The sequence below is a fragment of the Bidens hawaiensis genome, unplaced genomic scaffold (genome assembly GCF_021521415.1).
Source record: "Bidens hawaiensis isolate Kalapana, Puna unplaced genomic scaffold, B.hawaiensis_p1.1 tig00044788_1, whole genome shotgun sequence".
Taxonomy (NCBI): domain Eukaryota; kingdom Viridiplantae; phylum Streptophyta; class Magnoliopsida; order Asterales; family Asteraceae; genus Bidens; species Bidens hawaiensis.
In genome coordinates this window covers 123,481-132,764 of record NW_027505913.1, presented here as the reverse complement: position 1 = coordinate 132,764, position 9,284 = coordinate 123,481, and the positions used below count along the sequence as shown (strand labels likewise).

At 33.3% G+C, this 9,284-nt stretch overlaps 1 pseudogene across 1 annotated transcript; it reads right to left on the bottom strand.

Moving 5' to 3' along the window:
- Positions 1 to 1,055: 1,055 nt before the first annotated feature.
- On the bottom strand, positions 1,056 to 4,458 carry LOC143615896 (D-2-hydroxyglutarate dehydrogenase, mitochondrial-like; annotated as a pseudogene). The gene is made up of 13 exons (XR_013150563.1): positions 4,368 to 4,458; positions 3,739 to 4,272; positions 3,578 to 3,648; positions 3,313 to 3,431; positions 3,149 to 3,244; positions 2,940 to 3,049; positions 2,772 to 2,852; positions 2,516 to 2,616; positions 2,312 to 2,420; positions 2,144 to 2,249; positions 1,982 to 2,067; positions 1,782 to 1,907; positions 1,056 to 1,675 (listed from the first exon to the last, which is right to left on the bottom strand). The product of XR_013150563.1 is annotated as a D-2-hydroxyglutarate dehydrogenase, mitochondrial-like (transcript).
- Positions 4,459 to 9,284: the final 4,826 nt, after the last annotated feature.

Here is a 9,284-nt window from a genome sequence, read left to right as displayed (position 1 = left end):
TGGCATAACGTTATTCGTTATTAAAGTGGCTAAGCTTTAGGGGTACATAAGAGGCTAAGTGGTAAGGTGAGCAGGTTAGATAGTGGGCTATGTGTCTTCGGATACGTATATAATTGCATGTAGTGGTTGTATGATAAGTTGCTTGATTAACTAGAACTCACTCAGCGTAGCTGACTTTTAGTATGCACGCAGGTGAGCTGATTATAGAGTTAGCATGAGGACGGCACATGGCATTGATTGAACGGCTGGCATCCGAAGACAGAAGAGAAGATGTTTTAAATATAATGTTTTGGGTTATAATATCAAAGAAAAGATTTAATGTTTTGTAAAGAAGGATGATGTTTTATATTCCGCGAAAAGTTTTAATTAACTCTGATTTATAAGAACTGCGTTTATGAGTAAATCCGACGCTAAAGTAGGGCTACCGGTAACGGGGCCTTACAGTTCAAATGCTTAAAAGTAAAGATTCTATTATTTAAGCATAGGTAATTAAGGAAACCCGAATGAACAAAATCAGATAAAGAGTTTATAAACAGCAACCGGTTACCTATTTTGGTCTCACCCACTCAGAATTAGGTACTGTGAACCAATCTAACAAGATTTTAAGCCATGAGCTATCACATTACATTACAAAACTGTTGATGATCATGTATTAGTGAACATGTGAAATTTGTTGACAAGTGGTTAGAAAGTCTATCGGCCAAGTTGTAGCATACCTCGACAACAAAGGGTCCAAATATAAGCACGATAGGTTTAATTTCACATAGATGAGCCATAAAATCAAACATGGTGTGGGCAAACCAACGTGAGTATGTTAAGGCATTGTTAAATCCAGAAGACCTAATTGTAAAACTTATACAATAAGTACTAACCAGGGTGATATGCAAGCAAATATGTCTAGTGTAATGCAGAATAGGAATAATAAATAACTAAAAACAATGAAGCGATCGAGCAGGTTGTGGACAAACCAAACTAAGTATGTTAAGGTGGTCTTAAATTCGCAAATCCAAAGTAGAATGAAACAAAGTTGAGAATAATAGAATTGTAAAACAATACTGTTTAAAGTTCCAAGTGTCGGTTTTATTCTAAGTTCAACAACTATGTAATACAAAACATAAGCTAATTATTAATTCCTAAAATAAACACAAATTCATCTTGCATCTTTGCTAAACACACTTGGACCGTCAACAAATTTGGGTTAAAATATCCATTTATATCATGGTTTTTGTCTCCTTTCTGTTCACAACAATGTCTAACACAATCCCTCACAGGATTCAAAATAAAATAAAATAAAGCAAAATATAAAAAAAAACAAACAAAAAATAATTTTAAGAACCATCTTTAATTGTTATCATTTAACTTATAAATCTAACATGTGCTCAATGGAAGCTTGCATATGCTTGGTTGTGCTTTCGTATGTACATCCTGCACATTTCTAAAACCAGTAAGCAGACCTTCATTGTCACACTTCAACAGAACTACTCAAACTATTTTTCAAGTATCTAAACACCCTTCGGTAAAACACAAACTAAAATAATAATAATAATAATAATAATAATAATAATAATAAAGTCTCTGACCTGAATTAGGATACCAATGATGATGGGATAACTTTGTAAGGATTCAATATTCCATTAGGGTCCCATAGTTTCTTGATTGAAGCCATAAATTGTACCTGTACAAGTGAAACTTTGTTTTAACTAATTATCTATTATACTAATACAATAATAATAATAATAATAATAATAATAATAATAAAAATAATAATAAAGTAGACTTACAGTTTCAGAAGACTTGCTGTAGTAGATCTTTTCAGCTTTCATCAGACCTCACCCGTGTTCAGCACTAATACTCCCACGATGACGGGACGTCCATTCATACACAAAAGGTTCAATCTGTGCTAAAATCTGCACATTTTATATAAAACTCAGAAAAAAAATCTTATCTTTATACTTTTATGAAGCAAGAAAATGAATCTTACATCGTCATCATACTGTGGAGCCGACACATTTAAATGGAGATTACCATCCCCAAGATGACCGTATCCCACTACATTTGCAGCATCACCTATTCATTTATGTTATTCAAATAGACTGAGATAACTTACTAGCATATATATAACAAACTAAATCATAATGGCTACCGAGACGTGTGCGCATCTCCTCAACAAGATCATACATCTTATCATTAGGTATTGGCAGATCATACTTGTATACAGCTCCAGCTTTCATTAATACTTCTGAAATACCCTGTACACAAGTGTATAAATATTAAAAGTGATGATATAAAATATAATCGTCGGGTCTCAAACCTCACGAATACGCCAAAATGATGATGCTTGACTAAAATCCTATGCAAGGGCAACATCAGATACCAGACCACTTTCCATAGCGTGAAGAAGAAACGCCTCAAGTTTCTCCCTTAAAATGTGAGTTCAAATCACTTTAGAAATATTACTAATAAGTTTATTGACTGGTCAAATTAAAACAATTGAAATTATATAGTATTAAAGTACTTGTCATTTAATTCATTGCTTCCTTTCGTCTCAATGAGAACATAGAAGTTATAAATTGAGGATGGTAATGGATTCCAGACACCGTCTAGATGGTGAAGATCCTATAAAACACCAATAATAGTAATAATAATAATAATAATAATAATAACAACAATAATAATACCAATAATAATAAACTGCATTTTACAGTTAAATGTGATAGCTTTAGCCAAAAGTAGCAGACAATTTAAAGAAATTCACTCGGGTGATGATTTACCATATTCATTGCTTGGGCATCAAGAAATTCAAATGCATATAATGTTTCACCAAGTCTTCTTTTAGCTTGAAATAGAAGTTTCTGACAGCAAACATAAGTAACTGATTAAATCTGTAAATAATTTAGTTTTAGCATGTATAATATATCAGTAAAAAAATAATATTTTACCTGGCAACTGATATAATCTTCACAAGAAAGAAAAGCTATATTTACTGCAGACAACTTTGGAGGTGTGAGTATTGAAACCTTTGTTATGATACCCAAAGACCCTTCAGTTCCTGTAAATAGATACAATAACATTATATCAGCCAAATAATAATATACTTATACACTATAATTGTGATGATTATATATAAAGTATTAAAATTGTGTCACACCTATAAACAAATGCTTCAAATCATAGCCAGTATTATCTTTTCGCAAAGTCCCGAGCATATCAATCACACTACCATTCGCCAAAACAACCTTAAGCCCTGAAACATTACTGTTTAAATCTACAAAATTTTCAAACTTTAAATGAAATTAAATGAAAAAAGCAAACCAAGAACGGTTCCGTGAAGAGATTCATAACGCATTAAACGCAACCCTTCAACGTTCGTAGAAATATTTCCACCAATTTGGAAGCTTCCCTTTGCACCTAAATCTAATGGCATAATAAATCTGAAACAAGACACAAATTAAAATGCCTCACGCCCTCACCATATTGTTTAATAGGATACTAATATTCATAATAATTATAATAATAATAATAATAATAATAATAATAATAAGCGAATGACTTTTCATACTGCAAAGTACGGTCTTACCCTCGTTTGTCTAGGAAAGAAATGAGATTTTCCAGTATACATCCTGCTTCACATACCAGTACACCACTGACCTGCAAAGATATTAAAAGTCGCATACTTTTACAAACATATGACTAACTAAAAGCTTTGGATTAATAATATGAGAGGACAGACCTACCTACCTCATCAAAGGAAATAATGTTATTCATACGCCGGGTATTAATAATAATCTCATCAAACACAGGCACACCTCCTCCAACAAGACCCGTGTTTCCACCTTGAGGAACAACTGCCAAACGTCTCGAATTGCAATACTCAAGAATTTGAGATAACTGCAATCATTACACGCGACTCAGACTCACAGACTAACATAAATATCTATTTTCCAAAAGAAAGATAAAAATCACAACCTTATAAATAACCCATCACCAAATGAATAAAAATAATAAAAAGTTGAAAAAAGAAATTAAACTTGAGACACTAAAGTTACCAATCAAGCAATGGGCTAAAAACAAGACTTTCAGGAGTAATTAAAGAATATCTTATAATCACCTTTTGTGATCAGTTGCCTAAACAACATTTAATTGATTTTACAAAATCATTTAGGGCACTAACCTTGTGGATGATGAAGGGGCGAGAGTGGGATTGATGACCTTTAAAAATAAAGTCTGTTATCATTTGCATTGGAATCGATTGTTGATGGTGCAGAGCAAACCCTTTATTTGGTAAAAAAAAAGACATTGAGAAAACCTATGAATTAAGAACATAAAACTATAACACAAACCAACCCTAAAAGATTAGGATAAAATACTTGTATGCGTTTTTGGTCGACGGAGGCGGGCCGTGGTTTCATGCGGTTGCAATGGTGGTCGCTTGAAGCAATAGGATTGAAATACACGGCGTTCAATTGAATGAATGTTTAATGAAACCGAACATTAGTTTAATTCAGGGAGGCCACGTTATTCGTGGGGGCATACGGAGTGTCTCCGACCGAATTATGTGGCCGGCCGGCAGGAGAGTTTCGCTGAGTTATGTGGCCAGCCGACAATCAGATTAATTTACCGGCGTCTCAGAGAGAGAGAGAAAGGCAGAAGATGAAAGGTTTCCTATTACATTTGGAGGCCTCAAGTCACTCTCCCCTCTCGTGCCGCTAAATTACTTGCTTCTCATTCATTTCCTACTTTAAAACTTGCGGGTCATGTTCCATGGGTATTGTTACTAAATTCATCAAAACGGGTTAGATGTCAAATAAAAACAAAATAAATATCTATCTATCTCTAGGGTTCCCCAATCCATAATCCATCTTCATCTTCTATGTTATTATTCATTTTTTGTGGTGATTCGATTTATTCCTAACCGGATTCTCTAATCGACCCGTCACAAACCCTAACAGCAAAAGATAAGGTTTGATTGTGGTTAGTTTTTTAGATTATGTTAATTACCTAGGTTGTAACTATAACCACTGTTTTCTTATTCAAGTTATGGATTTATTTATTATAACCTATTTTAAATAGGGTGTAAAAATCTCACTAAACCTGATTTTAGTTAAATTCATACGGATATTCGATTCCATTTTGATGTTAGTTATGAACATGAACTTGGATTGTGTCCACATATATATTTCAGCTGTAAGCCAAGATTGGTCCAGTCTAATGATTGGGTTTATATGAATGTTTGATTATTGTAACTGTTTTGAATAGTTTTGTAAAAATGTAAACTAGACAAGTTTTATGTACTTTAGGTGTTTGATGAAATGCTTGAGTGAATATAGTGTGATGTTTGTTTAATTTGTTGATGTGGTTAATTAGACGCGGAGGTCGTCTTACCAAAACAAGTTCTTTATCTTACTCAAGCATCACTGCTTTCAAAAACTTAGTTTAATCAGTTTATTAATAAATATACAAGTTCATAAATAAAAATATAAATTGACAAGACTCAAGTCATAATTGTTTTAATCCCCCACTTGTGGTCTAGTGGTAGGAGGCTTGGGTTACCCAATGGAGACTCAAGTTCGAATCCCACTTGTGTCATATTTGGGTGGATATTGGCAATGAAGGATTTGAGCTAGGCCTTGTACAAAGGTTGTTAGTTTGAACCCTGAGCCCACCCAGGTTTTCGTCCCACCGTGTGTTACGCCAACGATTTCTGCTCTTGTGGTGGCACAATGGATGTCAAGTGGCAGTCGGTAGTATGGTTTTCTAGGGGAACGCCCAAGCCAAACTTTGAAACCAGTGTGAGCCGGTCAAGACAACATAGTCTGACCAGAGTGGGGCATCGGGGTTTCCAAATTTGGAGAGTGCTATAGCCTATATATTAGAAAGTCGTTGTTCTAAAAAAAGTCATAATCTAAAGTACCACATGATTTTGCAATTTTGGTGTTTAATTAATCAATATATGTTAAAGTTATGATATATTTTTGTGTATTGTAATTTGTTTTTATATGATAGAGTGCAGAATTGAATATGACCATTAGACTAAGTTTGGTTCATATCTGTTTTGTCAATTCGTTGCTGATAATTGGTTGAAACGTGCCAAAATGAACCAAATTGTGCTGAATTGCAGCAAAACTGGTCAAAAACGCGCTGAAACGAGCAATTTTAAATGCTGAAACAGGTTTAAACCTACCAAAACCTATTGATTCTTTGTTGAATTGCTGTTAAAACTGCTGCAACACACTGTTTAAGTGCAGAACTGCTGATAAACGAAGTTTTTTCTTGCTGAAATGAGCTGAAAATGCGCCAAAACCGTTGTTTTTGCAGCTAAACGTGCTGAATTATGTGATTATGTGCTGAAACAGGCAGTTTTAAGTGTTGAAACATGTTTAAAAGTGATGAAATACACTATTTTTTGCTACAAGTCGCTGAAACAAGCTGTTTAACGTGCTGAAACGTACCGAACTGATAAACATGCTGAAACGTTCTGTTTTTGCACCATTTGTGTTGATTTGCTATTAAAAAGCTGCGGTTTGCAATCGTTCGAGTTATGAAGTTGTTTAAAGTTTGTTGGTTGACTAGAAAACGAAAACGAGCCTAAACGAAGAAAAGCCTGACATTTTATGTAATACAAAACCATAGATGTATGATAACGGATTAATGGACACCACCAAAGACACGTTAATATTATTTTAGGAAATATAAGGACCAAATAAAAAATGAATAATTTTAGTATTTTTTTTGCTTTGCGTAACATATGGATGTTCGAACCAGGTACTACATTTCGAGTTTTATGACACTTTATGATATCTAATGTTTTTCTTTTCTTATTGTTGCTATACTGTAGTTTGCAGTTTTCGTGTGATTAGTATTGATTATTCCCCAAACTATATCAGATATCGTTGTTTGGATTTAAATTTTAATTAATTTTTTATTGTAACCATTTAATATAATAATAACAAGTTTTGCTGCAGGTAAGTAGGCTTATGGAGAAAACAAAAAAAAAACTAAAAGCGACCCGCGTAACATGTGGGGATTAAACTAGTATATATATATATATATAAGTGTGTGTGTGTATAGGATTGATTTCTTTTGAGAACCACTTTTAGTTTTAAGAACTTGAAAGAACTAAATGTTACAATTTTTTTGTTTCGAATTTTTTTACACATGTGTAATACGTAAGTGTAAGTGATGTACAAAAAATTACGGTATTTTTTTACACACTGAATCGACTTTTTACACATGTGTAACTAACACTTAAACTTGTGTACTTATCAAAAATACTTATTCTCTGTCCTGCTTCATTTTTTAATTGAATTTAATCTCAGCCACATATGTCATATCATTTAATTAAATGTGTGGTTCAAAATTGAGTTCTTAAAACTCACATATTTCAGCAAGAAAAAACTTTATATATATATATATATATATATAAGTGTGTGTGTATATATATGTAGGATCAGGATCATGAAAGAACCTTTTTGAAATTGAGAACTTTGAGAACCATTTTTTACCATAAAAAACAAAAATAAAAAAACATAAAATAAAAAAAAACACAAAAATGAAAAAAGTAAAAAAACCAAAATTCTTATTTTAACATCCCGGTTTCATAAAAAAATAAAAAAAATAAAAAAAAAACTCGGTTTAGCTAAATTATATATATATATATATATGTATAATATATACATATATGTACATTTACATGTTTTTTATACACATTTTTATAATTTAAGATAAATGATACTGTACATATGTGTATATTACGTAACTAGAGATTAAATAAAATTATACATATGTGTATAATACGACTTTTTTAAAATTTTTTTAATATTTTTTATTTTTTTTTATTTTTTTTAATGAAACTGGAATGAAATATAAGAATTTTGGTTTTTTACTTTTTTAAAATTTTTTTCTTTTTTGTTTTATGATTTTTTTAAATAATTTTTCAAATGTGTTTTAGTGGTCCAAAATGGTTCTCAAAGTTCTCAATTTGCAAAGGGTTCTCTTAGGATCCTTACCCTATGTATATATATCTATAATATATATAAACGAAACATTTAAAATCATACGTGTCGCGCTCTGGACGCTCTCCATCCCTTATGGAGTCACTAGATTGCTTTATTTGTAAATGGAGTGTTCTCATGCATTTGACCCAAATTCACGGGTATAGGTGTCACCAAACCCAAATACACTTAAACGGTTTATTACATCTCTGTAACATCCCGAAATTTTTATAATGATAAATAAAAGAAAGTTATGTTTAGTTATTTAATGTCGAGTAAGGAACGGGTCTTGGGCTTAGTTATTTTATGAACTCGGCCTGTCTCGACCCGTAGGAAGCCAACCCGAGCCTAACCAAACCCGTAGTATATAAACGAAAGTTCTTGACACTTTCACCATTTTCACCAACTCCCTTTCACTCCCACACCCAAACACTCTCAATTCTAGAGAGAGAAACTAGAGAGAGAAAGTTCTCGAATCACAAATCCGAGTCCACAATCTTGTTCCTAATCGTTTTTGGTAAGTCCCTCTTGAAAATCATCCGTTTTCATAACGGTTTTCGACCTCAAATCGAGCAAAAACTCCCGTTTTTGTAACTTGAGTTTTCGGGTCAAAAACCGCCTTGTTTTGGTGTCAAAATGCAAGCTTTTGTGTTTAAAAGTACTAGGAATCGATAGCCCTTTCAATCCCGAGCATTTCCATGTCAAAAACGTCGATTTTGGGTCAAAAATCTGGAAAATCTGGAAAACCCGTGGGTTTCTCCGTCGCCAGCTTGAAGGAGTCGAACCAGACTCATTCGATCGAACCAGTCGATCGAATCAGTCCATTCGATCGAATGCGTAGATCGAACAAGTCCAGTCGACCGAATAGGGAAGCAACCGAATAGTCTCCAACTCATTCGATCGAATGAGTTTTGTATTCGATCGAATGAGTGTTGTATTCGATCGAACGTGTTCCTATTCGATCGAACGTGTTCCTGTTTGATCGAACGTGTTCCTATTCGATCGAACGTGTTCCTATTCGATCGAACGTGTTCCTATTCGATCGAATCAAGCCAGAACCAAGTTGTTTCCAAGTTCGCCTACGGTTTAACTTCGCCTGAAGCGAAGTTCGTTTTTAAAATGAATTAAAAACCTAATGGGAAATGTGTTAAGGCAGTTATTGAAAACGGGTAGTAGTAGTTAATTGATATGTGTAAATATTATACAGTTAGCCGAGCCCAGTTAAAGAAAGGAATTACAATCAACGGAGAACGTAACCGTATTCAGGTGAGTTTCTAGCCCCCCCTTATGTGT